A 22,822-nucleotide genomic window follows, 5' to 3' on the forward strand; every position below is an offset into this window, starting at 1 on the left:
TCTCTCCCCTCTCTTTTCTAGATTTCTTTTCCCCCGCTTGTTTATTTCCTCTCCCTGTATTTTATATCTTATTCTCTTTTACTTATATTACAGTATCTAATAAAACCAATAAAATTCAGGCGACGAAACCACAATATTTTTTCCCACTCCCCTCTCCTTTTCCTTAATTTGCATTCTTTCCACTCTCTTAATATTTTATTGTTTAAGTCCTTTCTCCTATGTGTTTTTTTTATTCGATTTTATTTGATTTGCCATGCCTAATTAAGCCAATAAAGTTCCCCATTTCAGGTACAGGCTGTGCTACGAGCAGAATCAGCGAGAAAAAGAATGGTTTGTCCAACAGACCAATCCAAAAATAAATTATAGATTTCAAGGCTTTCTGGCTGTATTCAAAAGCATATTTCAGCTGTTTAAAAGCTTTCTGGTTGTATATAAAAGAGCATTTTCGGCTGTGACGGTAACTTTGTTTTTAAGTGCACTTATGTCTGCATTTTTCCACAAATCGAGACATTAGAGTATGTTCAGAGCTTTCGGACTTGATGTATGAGTGTATTATCCAGATCAGGTCCTTGTTCTGCAGAGCTTTGCGATAGATTCAAATCAGTTTTAAATGCCAATTGATCTAAATTTGTGTAGTTGAGAGCCAGGAATTTCAGATCAATCGCAATTTGCGTTTGATGTGGATTTATCGCTACTCTTTGTTAGAAGGGGCCATATATGTTTTTAGTATTGAGCATTTTGGCGGCAATTTGCTTTAACTCCCAAATGTCCTCCAAACTTGAATCCATTCGCGAGTAATCGCGATGAATGGCAGGGGGATAACCAGTTTACTCGCGTGTTATTAATAGCAATAAGGTCAATTCGATAAGGGTAATATCCCTAACTTAACTCTTTTATTTCCAGATTTTAGCGCCATTTCCAATTACCGATGAAAGTGCCTGGCATCCTATTACCCCTGCCATTAAATTGAATTACAATTCGCCTCGTTCACCCATATCATATGCACACTTTCTCCGTGTTCTCGACCCTCTTCCCCAGAACATTCTATTCCGGTCGCCAAATTTTAAAGAACCATCCCAAATGTGGCGAGCCCTGGAACATGCAAATGGTGGATCGGGAGGGGGAGGGGTATTAGTGTTGGCATCGGGATATTTTTAATCAAATCTGTCAAATATTAAGTTCATTCAATCTATTATGTCGACTGTAATTGGTTATGAAATACACATAATCTACAGACATCGATCTATTATCGATATATCATTCAGAAAATTAAAATGAAATAATGCACTGGCTTTAAAAAAAATACGCGAAAACATGAATTATTCTCTTTTTGCGGCACTCGCCTATACAGACTGAATCAAATGCTATGAATGTAAATTAATATAGAAAGTTGATGAAGGATGCCTACTTCTCTGCCCTTTAAAACAATTAAAATGCAATAATGATACCTTGTGTAAACCCCCTAACAACTCGCTATCTCTGAACAAGCGCAGCTGAATATATTCATAATTTATAAAAGCTGCGCTATACAAATTAATGTTTATCATCATCATTATTATTATTAATTCGGAACTATAATATCTGACACCCTCTGCCAGAACCTTGTTCTGAACATGAATTATTCCTCCCTATTAATGCTGCAATAGTCCTTCGAAGCGCAAAATTCTTTGCCCACATATCAGATGTTACTTAGTAGATGTTCTTCATAAGCGTATACTTTTGAATAATTTAAATATTATAAGGACCCAATTGAAAATAAGTCATTTCGACATTTATACATAGGCTATACTGTCCATGTATTTTGCTCTTATTTTATACTTATGTCTACACAGCCGTACCGGGCAAATTGAACCAATCAATCAACCATTAAATCAACCAACCAACCAATCAATTAATCAATCAATCAATCATTCAATCAACCAATTAATCAATCAATAAACCAATCAATCAATCAACCAACCAACCAACCAACCAATCAATCAATCAATCGACCAATCAATCAATCAATCAATCAAAACAACGTTAATTAATCCCCAAATCAACCAATCAATCAAAATAATCTATCCATCAATCAAACAATTAATCAGTCAATCAATCAATTGATCGATCGATCAATCAATAAACCAATGAATAGAATCAAATCAATCAATCAATCATCAATCGATAAATCAATCAAAACAATCGCTAAATCAATCAACCAATCCACCAATCAACCAATCAATCAAACAATTAATCAATCAGTCAATTAATCAATCAATCGATAAGTCAATCATTTGACCAATCAATCAACTAACCAATATTGATCAATCAATCAATAATCGATCCTTCAATCAACCAATTTATCAAAATTTATCGATCACTCAATCAATCAATCGTTTAATCGATTGATTTAATGCCGTGGCCGAGTGGTCTAAGGCGCCTGGCTATACGTACATGAAAAAGTCCGGGGTTCGATCCCCGGCCGCGGCAGCTATGCCCGTGAGCAAGGCATTTAATCTACAATGCTCTTTTATCCTGCTTTCAAATAAATGGAAATGTTATATGCATTATTGGTAACTAGGTGTAAACTTGTAAAAAAAAAAAAAATTAGCGGAGGTGCCGTGGCCGAGTGGTCTAAGGCGCCTGGCTATACATAAAAAGTCCGGGGTTCGATCCCCGGCCGCGGCACCTATGCCAGTGAGCAAGGCAATCAATGTGCAAATCAATGCAAATAAATGGAAATGCTATAGGCATTATAGGTAACTTGGTGTGCACTTGTTCCAAAAAAAATTAATCAATAAATAAATCAAACAAAAAATCAACCAATCAATTAATCAACCAACCAACCAATCAAATAATTAAACAAAGTCAGTCAATGAATCAATCAAACAATCAATCAACAAAATCAGTTAATCAATTAATCAATCATCGAGCAACGTGTTCTATACCACTGCCTCTTTAGGATTTTTTGGGGTTCTTTCTTGCATTCAGTAAAATGGCAGAAGTAAGCTCTAAGTATAGAATCACGTGGTTGGAGTTCAAATTTTCGAACTTCTTTTCATACTTCAGGATCTTCAGAATGCACAAGAAAACATATTGTATATCAATGTTTTAGAAACTACTCTGTATGGGCTTCATCATTGTTATGTAACCTCAATACCTTACGCCTTCTCAATGTCAGTTTAATCCTTTTCAATTTAATACGTTATTTTTTAACTCAAATTATCTAATTTCTTATATATACAACCTGTTTCCTTGAACATACCCAGTTCCTGAAGATGATCTAAATTAAAGTTTCGAAAATTTGAAATCCAACAACATAATGTTTCATTTCTGTAATACTAGATTTCTTTCATTTCCCCTTTTACCTCCTTCACTGCTAGAAAAAAGCATAAAGATGGTCGTCTCCTGTTCCCTGTATATTGCACCGCCCCCGAGGCCTGTCCCCTTTCCATCCACCTCGTCCAAATCATGAAACGGTATAGTTGCTTCTCCTATAAGTTGTTAGATATGGTAATGAAATTGACCAGGGGGTGATTGGCTCCGTCGGATAGCCATAGCTCCAAGTCACCAAACAGCGGGCCAGATGTCAAGAATGAATTGACATTTTGCTTCCATATTCCTCTTCATCGGTTCAGTTCCCACTGCCGACAGTTTCTACCGATTTTGATAAAATGGCACTGATGTACATGTTTGGGGCTTTTAACAAAATTTAAGGAAAAAAAGAAAAATAAGGAGAAAATCAAGAAATGGAAAGAGAAAGGGTGAAATATGGTGTCATTTGTTGAATATTAGATCTGAAATCTATTACGAAGTTAGAATTTCACTCACCAACTGCTAGTATTTTCTTTCGCCGTGGTGCACTCTCATATATATATTTTGGTCATTTCCCGCTGTTTATAATTATTATCCTTACCTCCTACATACTCTAAAAATAAAGGTTTACCCAAATATTGGGTTATTAAAAATGGGAACATGCATGTTGGTTGGCTAAAAATTTTACGCAATGTTGCGTTGAAATAGCCCAATGTGGGGTAAAAATATACAAGCAAACATGCATGTTCCCTTTCTACCCGATATTAGGTAACATATTACTCACTGTTTTAAGAGTGTATATATAGCCACCACGCCTTAGATGCAGATTCACAAGGTTAGGTACATATCGGATTACTAGTATACGGTAGCTGATGAATTATTTCATTAAATCATTTTATTATCCTTTTAATCATGCAGTGGTGTGATGAGCCCAAAGCGGGCACAACACGGTGTCACTGGGGAAACTTTCTAAACAGTCAGGAGCGAGCAAAAATTGTAGCGTTTTTTTTTTAAATTTTTGTGATAGCCTTTTACAATGATATTTAACGAATAATATCATATTTCACCATTTTTCGTTTCCATTTTCCTCCCTTTTTCTCTTTGTTTTTTCTTGATCGTGAAACTTTTGAAAACCCCGAAGCCCCCCCCCCCCCCTCTCCACGATAGTGATTTACAATGATATTTAACGAATAATGTCATATTTCACCCTTTTCCCTTTCCATTTCCTCCTTTTTCTCTCTGTTTTTTATTTATCGTGAAACTTTTGAAAAAACCCGAAGGCCCCCTCTCTCCCCGCGATAGTGATTTTAATTTTTTTTTTAATCATTATTATTGTCATTTCATGATAAAGTAGACACGTCTTGCCTTATTGTAATAAGAATGATGCGTTTGGCATCAAAACGAAAAAAATCCCTGAATAATGTAAATAGCAGGGGGATTGACATAACTTATAAGGAGATGTGATCGCTCAGCCCAAAGAGCAGCGCCCCTGAATTTTGGTGTTTGATTATTTGAGTCATGATTATTCTGGTTGTGAGAACGCACCACCTCAATGCCACTCAGGAGCGGAAACAAAGCGAAGTCTAAACGATTACCACCCGATAAAGGGGAAACATAGTTACAGGCGCGTTACGATTGCTGATTGCCTCTTGACAGTCGCGTTCACACTCAAACGTCAGAACGCTAAACAAACTTCTGCTATGGTATAGAATATTTAATGTCTGTTATCAACAAAACACAACATGATAATAATGCACTGCAAAAACTCCAGTGTTAATTTAGCACCAGCCCGGAATCTATACATGTCCACACCAGAGAAGTGTTGAAACAACACCAGTGTGGAATCACACCGATGCTGTTTTGATACTAATTGGTGTTGCATAAACACCTTTCTGGTGTTAGACCAAATCGAAACTGGTGTTGTTTAACAATTCTCTGGTGTCGACATATAAAGATTCCGGGCTGGTGTTAAATCAACACCGGAGTTTTTGCAGTGTGGTGATTTTTTTCATAAAGCGCATTACATTTAGATTTTCCATGAGTAAATCAAAGTATTAAATAAAAGCAAATTATCACAAACGTTATAAAGATCTGAAAATGGAGGAATCCACTAAAATGCAAATACTTGTAGTGTGTGGACCCTTCTAAATAACTATTGTAGTCTCTCAGTGGACTCTTAGTGCGCTCTACAGAAATAATATCAACATAAATATGATTATACATTATGACTTAGAACAGTGGGATTGGCTTAATACTACACTTGAACAACATTGGCAACATTAATCAATTTCATACGGTTAAACTATATATATATATATATATATATATACAATGGATTATCCGATTAAACTTAATCTTCTTTAAATTTGGTTTTCTAAAGATGTGTTTTGAAAAGTTGGTAATTATTTTTCGATCTTTCTTATATGAGACTTTAACATCACAACTCTATCCGACATCATCTGAGTGATCGGAAATAAGCACAGTATTCATTTCCTTTAAAATTTCATTACAAGAATATCTCTATCAAAATAATAGCAATTGCTATTAACTTTTTTAATTACTATATCAAATAATAATAATAATAAAATAATATAACAATAATAATAATAATAATATTGATAATACATATTAGTAATGTTAATAAAATAATAATGATAATAATGGAAATAATAATAATAATGGTAATAATGATACTATTACTACTATTACTACCATTACTACTACTGATAGTAATAATAATCATGATAAATGTTAATAATTTTTATTTAGAGGAGCTTAAAACAAGAATGAAATATATAATAATCAAATTTACAACATATACAATAATAAACAAATTTTAGCTGTTCGAGATAATTAGTCAAATTAATTATTGAGGGAAAGATAAGGGAGGATCCAGTGTCAATCCTGGGTCACACCCTTTGCAATGTGACGTTATCAAGATCAACGATTGGCCTTATCTTATGATGTATGTTGACGATCACTATCTGACTGACGGAAGCCTGTAAAATACATATTTAAAATAACAATTTTTGAGAAAAAAAAAATCATTTTTTCGAGGGATACAGGTAAAAGGTAATGTATGTAGCTTTTGTTGAAATCGCGGAAGAGGTACACCATGGGCCCGTCTTACAAAGAGTTGCGATTGATCGGATCAATCGCAAATATGGAAAGCAAGCAAAGTCAACATCATACAAAATGCATGTTTATCTAAAAAATAGATATGAATGTAAATCCATAAATTCCGATTGATTTCTTGAAAATTTGGTGTGTTCTCCTTTCAAATTTCAAACAGCTTTCAAATTTCCTGTAAAAAATATGATACTGGCGGATTTCCATAGAGTTACGATTGATTGGATCAATCGTAACTCTTTGTAAGACGGGGCCCATGCATAAAGTCCTGGGGGACTGAGATAAGATCATTTTGTTGAAAATATATTCTTTGTATCATCTACGATGATGCTCCAGTCACATCAACGAAACCGATTCCAAAGCGATCGATGGATTGTCATTGGGAATAACATAATAGCTTTGATCGGTCGGAGTCGGTTCCACCGATTATTATAGTACACAGCAAAAACTGTGGTGTTAACCGGTGTACATAGAGGACCACACCAGTTATTTTACACCGGTGTTAAATTGGTGGTGTTAGTTTTACACCTATAGGTGTTATTACAACACCTATGGTTGTTACATTTACACTCTTTGGTGTTATGTTCAATCTCTAGGGTGTTATATTAACACCTCAGTGTGTGGTCCTCTATTAACACCAATTGGTGTCAGTTTTAACACCACAGTTTTTACAGTGTATGACTGTATCATCTGGGGCCCGTCATACAAAGAATTGAAATTGATCGATTCAATCATAACTCTATGAAAATCCATCAGTGTCATAAACTTTTTTTCAACAGGGAATTAGCACGATCTCCTTAAAACAACGAGAATCACACTGAATCTTTAAGAGAACGATAAATCTAGAAAATATAAATCTAGAAAATATTTTGGACAAGTTTGCATTTTTAGATGTTGACGTTGCTGGCCGCCATAGACGGTACCCAGGTTGACGCCACACAGGGGGGGGGGGGGGGGGGGTCAAATGCGCATGATGCAAGATTAAAATATCAAATTAAATGTTAGTGTGAATGGATCCCTCAGAAGAACATCTAATCTGCCCTTCCCCGGGGGTTTAGAGTACTTGAATTTCCTTGCTCGCTTTTGACTTGGCGACTAACATTGTAACGCATTTCTTCCCGCCATTAACATGGGTATCTGGTGTCGTGTGTAGTACTATTTGTACGAACATAAAAAAAGGGCCTTTGTAAATTGACCCTCCTATTTTTTTCCAGCTCTCTGTACTTTTAAATGCTGTTTCGTTGGGAGTGTGTGTGTGTGTGTGTGTGTGTGTGTGTGTGTGTGTTTTTTTTTTTGGGGGGGGACATTATTAGGGATTGTGCACCTGATTATTTATAAAAGGGTTTTAAGTTTCGAATCCAAACTCAGCAAAACAGTCCGATTAGTGCAAGAAATAATAATGAATGTGGGCACAAACACTCCCCACTATCTTTCATTCCTTCCTTCATTCGTTCCTTTCTTCTTGTTCTCTTTCCCATTTCTCACTCTCCCCTCCCGCCTCTCCCTGTCTCTGCATGGCCAATGCTCTGTGCCACTCTCTATGCATAGCTCCATGTGTCTCACTCTCTCCCCCTCTCTATCATGGATTTATTTCGATCTCTCCCTTTCTCAAACGGTCTCATGTCTCTTTCTCTCCCTCTCTCTCTATCTGTCTATATCATGTTCCTCTCTCTTATCATAACTCTGTCTCTCCTTCTCTTTCTCTTCATCTCATATCTTAGTTCTATTTGTCTCTGTCTGTCTATCTATCTATCTAATTTTATCTATCAATCTATCTAATTTTATCTATCTATCTATCTATCTGTATCCCCCCCTTCTCTCTCTATCTTTTACCAACGCTTGCTTTGTCTATTTCCGGTTGAGCTCTCTTAACAGCAAAACTCTATTCATATCTCACTTAGATTATTATGTTAAAGTCAACAGATGGCGGTATTGTATCAGGATCATTCCGAGCCATTTATCTACAGAGAATCGGGTCAATCATTAATTTTATAAATCAGGGGGCCGTTTCATAAGGCACTTCGTAAGTTACGAATAACATTACGTACGACTGGCTACCATTTTTTAATCAAACCCCCGAAACTGGGACTTATAGAGACCATATGAATGTGTATATATATATATATATATATATATATATATATATATATATATATATATATATATATATATATATATATATATATATAACGATATTACGTTCCGCGTGTTGGACATAGAAGATATTAATGAGGCAAAGTGGTAATGCATTGTACTTAGTTCCAACAGTTTATTTTGAATTCCAAATTTTCGACGTTAAACATACGTCTTCCTCAGGGATACAATAAAGCTCACAGAGACAAGAACTGAAATAATAACATTCAAGATTGTGGTAGTCATGGAACCGCGCACAAAACAGCATCACCATCATAATAATAAAAAAAAGCATATTATATTGGAGGCGCAGGCTGTAAAAATTATCGCGTGAGGATATCTTAATTAGTAAATGAATTAAACACCAGGTTTAAATTTAGAATTGAAAATGCTTCACGTTGAACAGACCTTGTCATATTACGGTACACAGCGAAAACAGAAACCCTTGATTTCCTACAAAACACTAAATAAAAAGGATCCAGTGTATTTAACAAACTATTTAACTAACACCAAATACCGTGTGAGTAAAAGAAAGGTACTTCACAAATCCCCAGTTTAAGAAAGAAACGTGTCATAAATACATAATCGTTATATCTGGCCTGAAAGAGTATCTTCTCCGAAATATTTTGACACCATTATGTCTTCACAATTGAACAATCACTAGGTTTTTACTTTGCAGTTGCTTTGTGCTAAAGTAAGGCATGACTGCAATTAATGAATCCAGATGCCAATAATGTCAAAATCCTACAAGGGTCGCATTCAGTAGCGTACCTAGGATTTTCCACGGGGGGGGGGGGGGCAAAATCGCCCGCCAAAAAAAATTGACAAGCAAAAAAAGGTCTTCAACCACAAATAAAGAGGATTTCGTGCCAGAAAAAAAAATTGACATGCGACCACTAGCGTATCGTAGGAACGTATAGTGGTCGCATTAAAATCCATTTCAAAATACCTTTTCAATAATCAACATAAAAATCATTTGATAAACATTTTAAAGTCAATTTCATTTAAAATGGATTTGAAGATAATTATGTTTACTAATGGGGCGTTGCAAGAAACTTGCGATCAATTGCAAGTCTATTTTCGTTCCCAAAATCAAGCATATGCTATGCAAATAATTGCAAATTTGCGATTGATCGCTACTCTGCTCCATAAAACAAGGAGTGTAATACGATTTTCTTAATTTAAAAGTGATCGATCAACTGTAAAATTGCAACAGAATATTTGCGATTAATTGCAAATATTTTCTTGCAACACCCCCTAAGTCATGTAGCATTATGACAGCATTGGCGTCTTTATTCATTCATTGCGGTCATGTCTCATTAATTTTGTCCCAAATCGAACTTTCATGACAGTAAAAACTACATCATGATTATCTAAGCGTTATCATATACCCCATATTTGGGAGAAGATACTCATTCAGGCCATATATAATAATTATGTGTTCATAACAATTCCTTCCTTAAATTGGGGATTTATGAGGTGTCAAGTTTTTTTTTACTCACATGTTAGGATAATTAAGTCGGCCGGTGACTCTCTACGCTTTTTATATACCAATTTTCCCATACATTAGCGAAGATAGAACTTTTACTGTGTCGGCTTCAAAGAACTGGAATAATCTCTATGATTCTCTATCACCAGCAATTTCCAGGAAAGCATTAAAACACATCTATTTTGTAGTTTTTAGTTTTAAGATAATATAATTCCGTTTAATGAATTGAATTGAATTTATTGGAATATCATTGGCATCTGCCAATATTCTGTTCAAATCAAAAATACAAAAAAATACAAAGCATACGCAACATAGAAACAATATGAGAAACATTTGATGAAAAGCAAAATAACACAAGATAAAACAAAGTGTAACAAAATAATTACAAGTAATACTGAATGGAATGTAACAATTACAGCTAGAAATACATAATGATATACTGACATTTGTATACTTTATTTGTATACTGATCATTATCATTAATCAAGAGAGAATCTAGAGTTGGATCGTCTAGAGAATAAAACTTTCAAAAGCAACACATGCATGTTATGAACAGTTTGCCTAATAATTTTTTATTAAACATACTTATTTCCATGGCTGCTGTTCTATCAGTTTTGCACTTTACGCGAAAAAATTTACGTGTCAAAAACGCGTAAAATGAGAAAACGCCCCCTAAATCACGATGGCCTAAAACGCACATAGAGTATGTATTTTCCACAAATCGACAGTAAGCCAATTTGGGCTCGAATTCCCCAATATCTAACATCAACTGTACCAAACAAAAACACAAGAAAATATCAAAACATGTTTATTGATTGCCGCAGTCGACCCAGTCATCTCTCCCAAGTCCAGGCATCGAATGAGAGTGACACCCCCGTGCACACAGAAAAACTTGTTGACTTCGCCGAGGTCTCGATCGCATGTTGATACCTGCCTTCTACAGATCCTGTTTTCTTGTATCTATCGCAGTAGGCGCGGAACGCGAATAGAGTGTCAAAACGCCAAAATAATTTTAAAACGAATCTTTATTATAGAGTGTGAAAATCTGGGAGATCGACCTGAACAAAATCCACTTTTAGATTGTCCTAGCAGCCTGCCTTTGAATCGTCGTTTGTACACAGCAAAAACTGTGGTGTTAACCGGTGTACATAGAGGACCACACCAGTTATTTTACACCGGTGTTAAATTGGTGGTGTTAGTTTTACACCTATAGGTGTTATTACAACACCTATGGTTGTTACATTTACACTCTTCGGTGTTATGTTCAATCTCTAGGGTGTTATTTTAACACCTCAGTGTGTGGTCCTCTATTTTTACAGTGTACTACTTTCAGGACAATTGTCGTGGATGCTAGCTGTCCATTCTTCAATGGCAGTGACCACCTCCCCTCCTCCGAGAGTGTGCAAATTACATGCATGTTCATCTTCAGTTAGTAACAACAGAAATCTTACAAAGTTGAGCATGATTAGATTCGCATATTTTTTTCGAAGGGGAGGGGGGGACACAGGGACGGATCCAGCTTTTTATAAAGGGGGGGGGGTTGGGGTGGTATGCGAGGGAGCGTAGCGACCGAGTCCAAGCGAGCGGAGCGAGCGAGGGGGGAGGGTGTGGGAGGGGGGTGTCCCCCCTGCCACAGTAGGGAAAATTTTTGAAAATCTGTGTGTGAAAATGGCGTTTTCTTGCATCTAAAACACCACTCTTTTTGGTATAGAGGTCGTTGCCAAATTAACCCCCATGAAAATTTGTAAAATCAAGTTGCATTTCCCTGCAATGTAAGGCCAGTTAACAACACAGATACAAAGAATTGGGGACCTTGGAATAAGCACTGATTTTGGGGATGAGAATCGGCAACGCTGGCCTAGCTTGTCACTTCGGCGGTGGCCCGTGTCCTAAAAAAAGCTGATGGGGGGGGGGGGGGGCAAGGGACTCTGTGACATTTGTTCGCCCAACCCCCCCCCCCCTCCCCCAAAAAGAAATAATAATAATAATAATAATGATAATAATAATAAATGAAATAAATACATAGAAATAGAATAAAATAAATAAATTTAGATCCGCTTCTGGGGCAGGACACATAAACAGTATCGAAGAAACACAAAAGCAATGGAGCGAAGCTACAGGGCTTGTCATGTGGGCTCTCTTGCATATTCTATAATTCTAAAGTAAAAAGATTGTTCACATTTTTGGTCTGGTGAATTTTGTGAATATTTTCAGTAAAAAAAGAAGGTTTTTTTTTCACAATTTCGGGGGAAGGGGGCAACTGCTTCGGCTAAAAATTTAATATATAAGTAATAGTTCATTTGAGATACTTAAATGTCGATTTAATTGAAATTAATTCATTGTATGAAGTGAGAAATCAGTCATCGCTCTTTCTTTCACTTGATCAGTTTTAAAGCACGGTGCAACAGCACGGAATTCTTTCAGTCGCCCCCAATAAATAAAAGTATTTGCCACCGTATTTACGGATAGCAGAACCATCCAGCCAATGTTCAAACATGCCGAGTAGTAGAATTTTCCAATCAAGAACGCGAGGAAATCCGGCAAAGTTAACAGGACCATAGTCGTTCCCAACACGAGGGCGTAGGTCATGAGGACTCGCTTATTCTCCTTGCGGCGTTCCATTAGCTGAGCGGTTCCTGCTGCCGCTGCAGTAGGTGTCAAAGCGATGATTCGGTAAGAGATCGCGTAGCACAAACCAGTAAAGACCAAAAACAGATTGCACAGATATACACGAAGTCTTGGGGGTTTTTTTGACAGCCTGATACACGTTGCCACCACGATTGTAATACCCCACGTTATAAAGCACACGAGAGTTCGACGAAACGCCGTGAGGATGTTGCCGAATGGATCAAACTTAAAGACGATGAGTTGTTCTACTGCTACAAGCAAAATGCTGGCAGTGGATACCAGTTGTGCTGTCATGTAAGCTATAGGGATCACTACTTCCAACCAACCATCGTACTGTAGTCAAAAGAAAAAAAAATCGAACTTGATATGATATCAATATCATGATGCCTATGTTTTTGCGCATGGCCGTAAGCAGCAAGGGGGGGGGGGCAGGGGTAGTTGCCACCAGAAATTTTAAAAGTCACATTTTTTGCTGAAGATTTTCATAAAATTCCTGAAAAGTATGCACGAAATCCTTTGATTTCACTTTACAAAATACAAAAGTGCCTTAATAAGAACCCCGGTCGATTTGCTTTTTCGCTTTCGATTTAGTTTACGCCCATGTCTTTGTGCTTATATACATGAGAAGCCAAATTCTTACTACCTAGCGATTTCGTGCAGAATGAAATAAAAATATACAGTTTATTAGTGGTCCTCTTGATGACTTATAAAAATGGGACCCTTTGCCTTCTTATCAGGCGTTCGACGTATGAGAATGGAGAAGAACAGCTTACAGCTTATAGAGTGGCTACCCGGAGTAAATAAGACTTATTATCATTATCATTATCATTATTATTATTATTATAATTATTAGTTAATCACGTTTCAAAATCTCTCCTTAACCCTCACCAACTCACCGAAACGTTTGATGTCCATATGACATAATCAAAGAGAAGGATGACATCCAACAGGCAATCGGCGAGAACGATGTTGAACGGGAAAACTTTGCGCTTTTTCCGAAGTCGGCGATGTGAGATAATGCTGAATAAAGTTATGGCGGTACAAACCAGTCCAATTCCCGCTGTGATCCCACTTAAGTGAGAGATCGCGTTGTAGGTTTGCTCTTGACATCCATGATTACTCCAAAAGTCAGATGCGTTGTCTTTTACCAACGAATTGTTGTAAAAGGTGTCGTTCCTGTCGGCATTCATACTGACATTTTCTGTTGTTTACCTTGTTAAAACTTTTGTGAGATAGCATGTCCATCTTGCGAATATATGCGCAATGTCCAATTAAGTCATGTAACAGGTCTATCAGTAATCGGTAGAATAGAGGCTTTAGAAATCAATGACCCCTTCATAAGAGCCAAGTTTAGGGCATCGATCTCATCCGAAGATACTGTTCTGAATGAAGTAAATACAGTGACAGTCCTATGCCAAGGGCCGTAAGGATTGATCCTCGACAATAGGTCCAGAGTATAGGACCCAAAGCCGTCGGTCATATGTAGTTGCTTACACCAAAGTTCTTCAAAGCTTCCAAAGCAGTCGGGAAGAAAAAAAAACTATCACTAAGATTTTAACATTTTGACCCGATGCATATACAATAAATGTAAGCACTGCCGTGAAAAAGAAAGAATTATGAAGCACCCCTCCGTATTCATAAAAAGTGACGGCTCGTAGGCGTGTAGTATATTGCACATATTAGAATAAATTTACTCTCAAACACAATGGTCTATATACCTGCATAATTGTGACAAAATATCGTTTATTCATCAAGTTCATTGGAAAATCTTATATTTAGATAAAATCGAAGAAACTTGAAACGTTGTTGATGGTAGATGTAAATTCTTGACGCCCTATATCAATTAGAAGTATGATTGGCCCCTCCCCCTCCCTCTCTCTTTTTATATATATATATATATATATATAATTATTACTAAATTACTTCATGATTAAAATTTATGTTTGTAAAATTATTAGAAAGGGCATATATATGGATTTGAGCAATCTCCGATCCCACCAAGTTCGCATTCTTTCAATGTCTTACAGAAAGCACAAAAATCTATTGACATTTTATTGGATAAAAACCATAATAAAAAGTAGAAAGTATAAATAATAAATACATTTAATCAGGCTTCAATGGAGTTTTATGACACTTCTCCGTATATTGTAACATGTCCTTTATATCATACACAATCTAAGAAATATAAACGTTCTACAAACATATTTTGCATGCGTCATAATTATCCATGGACATTTCTGTATGAACTCTTAAATTTTACTCAACAATCTGTCGATGTCATATGCCGAGTGTCATATGGTGTAGACAATCTCGTCAGTTTGTCGACAACAATGCGTAATTCACTGCTTAGTCACACAAAGAAATCGTCGTTTTATATCTACCAAAGATTTAAAGTGAACTGACTTGACGAGGGAGCGAGACTTTTTAACTTCCCACGTCGACATAATGGTGTTATACCGCACTTTTCGCATTTACCACAGGGAAACTCTCTGCAACGCACCAATTCAAATGCAAGTCAAATCACAGTGGAGAGTCGAGAGGCTTTTGTCGAAAGTTGACTCCGGACAACGCCATATTTGCAACTGTTAGTCCGGTGCAAATCTTCGGAATCCGATGATCTGCTATCCCAGTCCACCAACTTTCGACAAAAGCCTCTCATCAGCTCTCCATTGTGATTTTTAATCGTATATTCAAAGGAATCGATGAGTTGTAGCGAGTTTCCCTGTAGAATCTCCTCCGATAGCCATACCATGTTGACTTGCAATTCGCCAAGTTGACTTATAACAGAGTTGTACGTCGACTTGGCGAGATACATTATCTCGCCATGTCGATTTATGACAAGTTATATGTCGACATTGTGAGGGACTGCCAAATCGACTTTGTATGTAATAGTCAACATGTTGTGATACGTGGTAGACGCGGTAGGCTCCCGAGGATAATGAACGAAAAGAAATGATGGGTGAATGAAGAACAAAATAACTTGCTAAATTTTATTCAATAACGGTCACAATCAGACAAAAAGGTATTGAACTTCAATAGGTTCCGGAGGTACTACCCATTGCCTATTTCCCTACCCAAGGGCTAGACATACCTCTTTAATTCCATAATTAGAATTTGATTTTTATAAGGCCAAAACAATTTCTGGCTCGCTTCGTGGCATTTTAGAAATTCTCCCCACATTTCCCACGTTGTGCCCCCTCAAAGTGTTTGATTAATTACGAAAAGGCGTTGAAGTAATGTGTTTTGTCAAACAAATACCGGTGATTTGATTGAAAATAGCAGCCATCTTTGAGGTTTAAAATGGCTGAATCTCGAGAAGTCACGGGGGCACCGTCCCCGGACCCCAATCACATGGCACTGGCTACAAATGGAAGGGAGCCCAAGAACGAAAAAGGAAAAGGAGGAAAGGCGGGAAAAGTGTAAGATATAATAATATATTTTCTGAATATCATGTCAAAATGTATTACTTGCCGCAGTAGGACTGTTATTAAAAGGTGAAACAAGATGTCTGACCATTATAATTCATGGTAAAAATGTAATTACTTTATATAAATTACGTTGCCATGTTGTTCACAGGTATGATCTGGCATGAAATGACACCTGATAGCATGCTTCAAAGCACAATGGTTTTTAATGAAATTTGTCATCTTGGTCATGTCATCAGTCATGGTATTTCCTTTGATGATATTTCCAAACCTATTGGTGACTTTAATGGTCAGTGCAATATGGGTTTAAGAAATTTCAGACATATACCGAGTGTTATTTAAGTAACATTTTGTGGGATCGTAGTTTATTTAAACCTATATCTATGACACTTTTAATATAATGACACTTTACAGACAGAAATATAGCATCCTTAAACCGTAAGCGTAAATGCACTGCACGCAGTTATAAGGCCAAGTCAGAGTCTTTCAGAGAAATGAATAATCATGTAGTAATTAAGAGTTCAATAAATATAATATGTAGTATATATATTACCATATAGGCCTATATACTTTTAATCGACAAGGTGTTAAGAATTGATGTCTACCATCAACAATGCTCTGATTGAATCTAAATATGAGATGTTTCTAATAATTACACGATATTTTGTCACAAATATGCAGGTATATAAACCACTGCATTAGAGAGCATTTATTTTGATATTTGCAATATACTACACGCCTACGAGCCGTCACTTTTTATGAATACGGTGGGGGTGCTTCACTAGTCTTTCTATGCCACGGTCATGACGGCAGTGCTAGTTCTTCTTCCAAACTACTTTGGAAGCTTGGAAGGTCGTTGGTGTAAGCATCTATAGGACCGACGGCTTTGGGTCCTGTCCTCTGGACCAAGTGTCGAGGACGAATCCTTAAGACCCTTGTCATAGGACAGTCACTGTGAAGAACAGTGTCTTCGGATCTCGGATGAGATCGATGCCCTAAACTTGGCTCTTATGAAGCGGTCATCGATTTCTAAAGCCTCTATGCTACCAATTACTGATAGACTTGTATTATAACTTATTTGGATGTTGGGCCTATTCAAAAGATAAACATGTTATCAACAAAAATGTTAACGTGGTAAACAAACAGAAAATGTCAGTATGGATGCCGACAGGAACGACACCTCTTACAACACTTCGCTGGTAAAAGACAATGCATCTGACTTTTGGAGTAATCATGGTTGTCAAGAGCAAACCTACAACGCGATCTCTCACTTGAGTGGGATCACAGCAGGAATTGGACTGGTTTGTACCGCCATGACTTTATTCAGCATTATCTCACATCGCCGACTTCGGAAGAAACGCAACGTTTTCCCGTTCAACATCGTTCTCGCCGATTGCCTTTTGGATGTCGTCCTTCTCTTTGATTACGTCATATGGACATCAAACGTTTCGGTAAGTTGGGTGAAGGTTAAGGGGGGATTTTGACTCGTAATTGACTAGCTAGGCCCTTCCCAATTAAAAAAAAAAGATTTAATTCACAACATCGTCAACTTAAGAGATAATAGCAACATTAGCATAATTATCCGAAATAAAGCATACAAAGTCATTAAAGGATGATGATATAGCTCTTAGAGCTAGATAACGAATTACCATTAAAGAGAATCACTATAATAAACTTTTTTTTTCATTCTGCACAAAATTGCTAGGTAGTATTTGGCTTCACAAGTAAGCACAAAGACATGGCCTTCCGCATTTTTCTTACGCATTTTTCCTCTAAAGCGAGGAGGCGAACCGACCGAGCTTCTCATTGGGGTGCTTTTGCATCTTGCAAAGTGAAATTGAAGGATTTCGTGCATACTTTTGGTGAATTTTATGAACATTTTCAGTAAAGAATGTGATTTTTCAAACTTTCTTGGGGGCAACTACCCTTGCCCCCCTCCCCCACCTTTGCTGCATACGGCTGTGTACAAAGACATAGTCAGCATGATCAGCTACTTTATTTCATATAGTTCTACTGTTTCCTCTTTTGACTACAGTACGATGGTGGGTTGGAAGTGGTGATCCCTATAGCTTTCATGACGACACAACTCGTATCCACTGCCAGCATTCTGCTTGTAGCTGTAGAACAACTCATCGTCTTTATATAGGTTTGATCCATTCGGCAACATCCTCACGGCGCCTCGCCGAGTTCTCATGTGCTTTATAACGTGGGGAATCATAATTGCGGTGGCAACTTGTATTAAGCTGTCCAAAAGCACCCCAATTCTTCCATATCTGTCCAATCTGTCATTGGTCTTCACTGGTTTGTGTTACGCGATCTCATACCGAATCATCACTGGGACACCCACTGCAGCGGCAGCAGGAACCGTTCAGCTAATCGAACGCCGCAAGGAGAATAAGCGAGTCCTGAAGACCTACGCCCTCGTGTTGGGAACGAGTGTGGTCCTCCTAACATTGCCGGATTTCATGTTCTTACTTGAAAACACTGTTTTCCGTTACTCCGTATGTTTGAGCATGGCCTTGATGGTTCTCTTATCAGTAAACACGGTGGCAAATACTTTGATTTATTGGTGGCGACTGAAAGAATTCCGTGCTGTTGCCCCGTGCTGTAAAACTGTCGACGTGCCTTCAAGAAGAGCGTTGACTGATTTCTCACTAAATACGTTGAATTATATTCGATAAAATTGACATTAAAGTATATCAAATTAAACATACTATCAAAGCTACATAGACCATAGTTAGCCGTATAGCAGTTACCCCCCCCCCCACGCGATTTTGTGAAAAAACTGCAAAAGTGCCCCCCTCCCCCGAGAAGCACTGTCGCTTCGCTCCTTTGCATTCGTGTTTCTTCGAAAATTTATAGGCCTAACTTGTCCTGCCCCCACTCCCAGAAATAAAATTCTGCGTACGGCCACGTTGTCAGGGGAAAAACTACTTTGTAAGGTTTTTGTTCTAAATGAGCAGAAAAGTTAAGTAGATTTGTAAAGCATATTTCAAGAACTCACATTTGTCAGTGATTTTCACTGAAAGTTGTTATGAGCTACCGAAATACTTCCATCTGATTGGATGAGAGTAATTCTGTCGGTGAAATATGGCAGACAGGATATCAAAATGCAATGACGCTAGATTTTATATTTGATCAGGGATGCAGTGCAAAGGTGCCAACTCAACTTTGCAAGATTTCTGTTGGTTCTAACTGAAATTAAGGATGAACTTGTAAAGTGCAATGATGGCAGAGCAGCCACGTTTAAGTAAGATAATCCAATTATTAACGTGTAAATCATAACATGCATGCGTTGCTCTTGAAAGTTTAATTTTTTAGACGATGCAACTTTAGATTCTCTCTATCCATTTTAATCAATACATATTTTAACATGAATAATGTTACAGTCACACAGGCGAAAACTAACTCCTGGGCTCCGTAACACAAAGGTTTGCGATGAATTGCAAATACGAAAGAACCGCACTGATTGGTCCCTGGTCAGTATTTTAAACCTAATGCGCGTGTAACATTTGTAGTGAGTGGTCAGTTCATTTAGGCTTTTAGCGATTGATCGCTAATCTTTGTGTTACGGAGCCCAGGTCCCCGTAACACAAAGATTAACAATTAATCTTTAATTTGAAAGATTGATTCTGATTGACCCCCACACACACCCACGCAGCCTCACACACACACATCCTCCCACACACACACGCTCCTTAGAAACTTCATTAATACCTCATAAATCAGTGTTCAGATTTCATTATTCCCTTATTCCATTGGTTATGTCTTTCTTTAATCAACAGTGGCCAACTTTCCCATTGTTTAACTTAAAAATGTATTACCTGATTTTGAAGCAGACTTATGGTCAGCGCTTTACAATTGTGTGGATATTGGTGTGTGTGTTGGTGGTGGTATGTGTGGGAGAGGTGATGTGTTGTGTATGTAGGGGTGTTCTTATATTGCTCTCCCCCAACTTAGATTTTAAAAGGGATGTTGTTGTTACAGGTAAAGAAGGAAGATACATTATACTTAAAGCAGAAATCCAAGGGGTTAATTTTTTGTTGGGAAATGTGTATTTTCCTACAAGAGACAAAATAGCACTGCAATGTGACCTTTTAAATGAGCTAGATAAAAGTATTCATAAAGTTTTTGATTCGGATTTATTCGATAATATTAGGAGGAGATTTTAACACTGTAATGGACGGGAGTATGGATTATGAAGGGCCAAACATATCAAATTCTAGGTTTAGTGCAGTTTTGAAAGAATTTTTGAATAAGTATGATTTAGAAGATATATGGAGAAAAAGGAATCCTAATCCTCGACAATTTACTTTCAGACAAAGGTCGCCTTTAGTCCAAAGTCGTTTAGATTATTGGTTTATATCATGCAGTTTAGAAAAATTAGTGAATAAGTGTGAAATCGTAGTATCAGTAACACCGGATCATTCGGGCATTATTCTACAATTTCAGAATTTGAAAGAAAATTATGTTTACGGAAATTCATACTGGAAATTTAATAATAGTCTTTGTATGGATAAAGATTTTATTAAAGAGATGTATGATATTATATCTAAATTGAAAAATGAATGGGCACCTAGGTTTTCGAATAAATTAGTCTTTTGGGATTGTTTAAAAATGAAAATGAGGGAATTTGCTATGAAATATTCTCGGGAAAAGCAAAATTACGAAAACGCGAAATAGAAACAGTAGAGGCTGAAATCAAGACTTTAGAAAAGCAGATACTCGAAGATTCATCGAGATCTGTGATTGATAGAATTAAATTGAAAAAAGATAAGTTAAATGAATTATATAATTTTTCTCGGCAAGGAATTAAAGTTCGCTCTAGAGCAGATTGGTTTGAGGAGGGGGAAAATAATATGAAGTACTTCGAACAACTGTTAAAAATAAATAAGAGGAAAAGTGTCATTAAAGAATTAGTCAATGAAAATGGAGAAATTATTAGGGACAAAAATAATATTTTAAAAGAAATAAAGATTTTCTATGAAAAATTATATTCTTTGAAAAATGAAAGTTGTTATAATAACAGTTTATTTTTTAACGACGTCTTAAAGTTAAGTGAACAGAACAGAAAATTATGTGAAGGTAAAATAACAAAAGAAGAATGCTTTAAGGTGTTAAAAGAAATGAAATGGAATAAGTCACCTAGAATTTTATGATACACTTTGGCCAGTGTTAGGGGATTTGTTGGTAGAAGTATTAAACGAAACATATATAAGAGGGGAATTAACAATATCTTAAAAACAAGGGACTATCACATTGATAGAGAAGGAAGGAAAAGATGCTTTATATATTAAAAATTACAGACCTATTACGTTATTAAATGTTGATTACAAAATATTATCTAAGGTTTTGGCAGCAAGGATCAAACAGGTTTTAAACGAAATAATTCATTATGATCAGGTGGGATACATAAAAGATAGAAATATTGGGGAAGCAGTTCGACTAATAGAAGATATATTATTTTACTCTAGACATTACTTGGAGCAAGGACAAGAATTTTTGATTGCGGTAGATTTTGAAAAAGCTTTTGACTCTGTATCTCATCAATACTTATAGTGCGTCCCAGAAAAAACGAAACCGAGATTTAGCGATGATTTATCATAACTTAATCATAAATAAAATAGACAAATGACCTACCAATGTAAAGCTTAGAATCTCCTCTTTCATCTGGTATTACTTAGATTATTCCTCATTCACGCATGATTGAGCAAAAACAATTTGAAGAAAGGATGCCAAAAACTCATTTGGCGGGGGGTATAGAAAACATAAAAATAACATTCATAAATATGCGATGGTTACATACTTCGTAAATTCATAAGATATATATAGTGATATATATGCACCAGTTTATTTTACACGTATCATATCGATTAATATATACAAATATAAGATTTTAAGTATAAAATGCCTTGAAAGGATAGCTCAAGAAAGCCGTGGAGTCTTATTTTCATTTTGATCCTTCCGTAAGTATGATGATAAGCCAAATATACTTAATAAAAACATTATACAGTGCGTCCCAGAAAAAACGAAACCGAGATTTAGCGATGATTTATCATAACTTAATCATAAATAAAATAGACAAATGACCTACCAATGTAAAGCTTAGAATCTCCTCTTTCATCTGGTATTACTTAGATTATTCCTCATTCACGCATGATTGAGCAAAACCAATTTGAAGAAAGGATGCCAAAAACTCATTTGGCGGGGGGTATCTGAATTTCAAAAAGAAAATCACATGACTAAAAAGTTCAATATCTTCTCTTTTCTTTGATACCTAAATCACAGAAAATGGTCAAGTAGTAAAAAAGTTATGATCCCTCGAAACAATGCTTGTATTTCCATAATTTCATTAAATAAACGTGTTTTCACCGGTTTCCCACTGAAGCTATCGCACGGTAACAAAAGACTTCATGCTTGGCTGATCGTCAACAAAACGGAGTGTCGAGTGAGTTTGAACGCTAGCCTGTAAAACCTCTTCATTTTATGAAATTATTGAAATTCAAGCCTTATTTCAAATAACCAGAACTTTGTTATTTCTTAACCATTTTCTGTAATTGAGGTATCAAATTAAAGAGCAGATATTGAACTTTTTAAAAATGTGGTTTTCTTTTTAAAACCCAGATACGGCCCGCCAAGTGACTTTTTGGTATCCCCTTTTCAAATTGTTTTTGCTCACTCATGCGTGAATGAAGAATTATCTAAGTAATACCAGATGAAAGAG

This window comes from Lytechinus pictus, chromosome 14 (genome assembly GCF_037042905.1).
Source record: "Lytechinus pictus isolate F3 Inbred chromosome 14, Lp3.0, whole genome shotgun sequence".
Classification (NCBI taxonomy): Eukaryota; Metazoa; Echinodermata; class Echinoidea; order Temnopleuroida; family Toxopneustidae; genus Lytechinus; species Lytechinus pictus.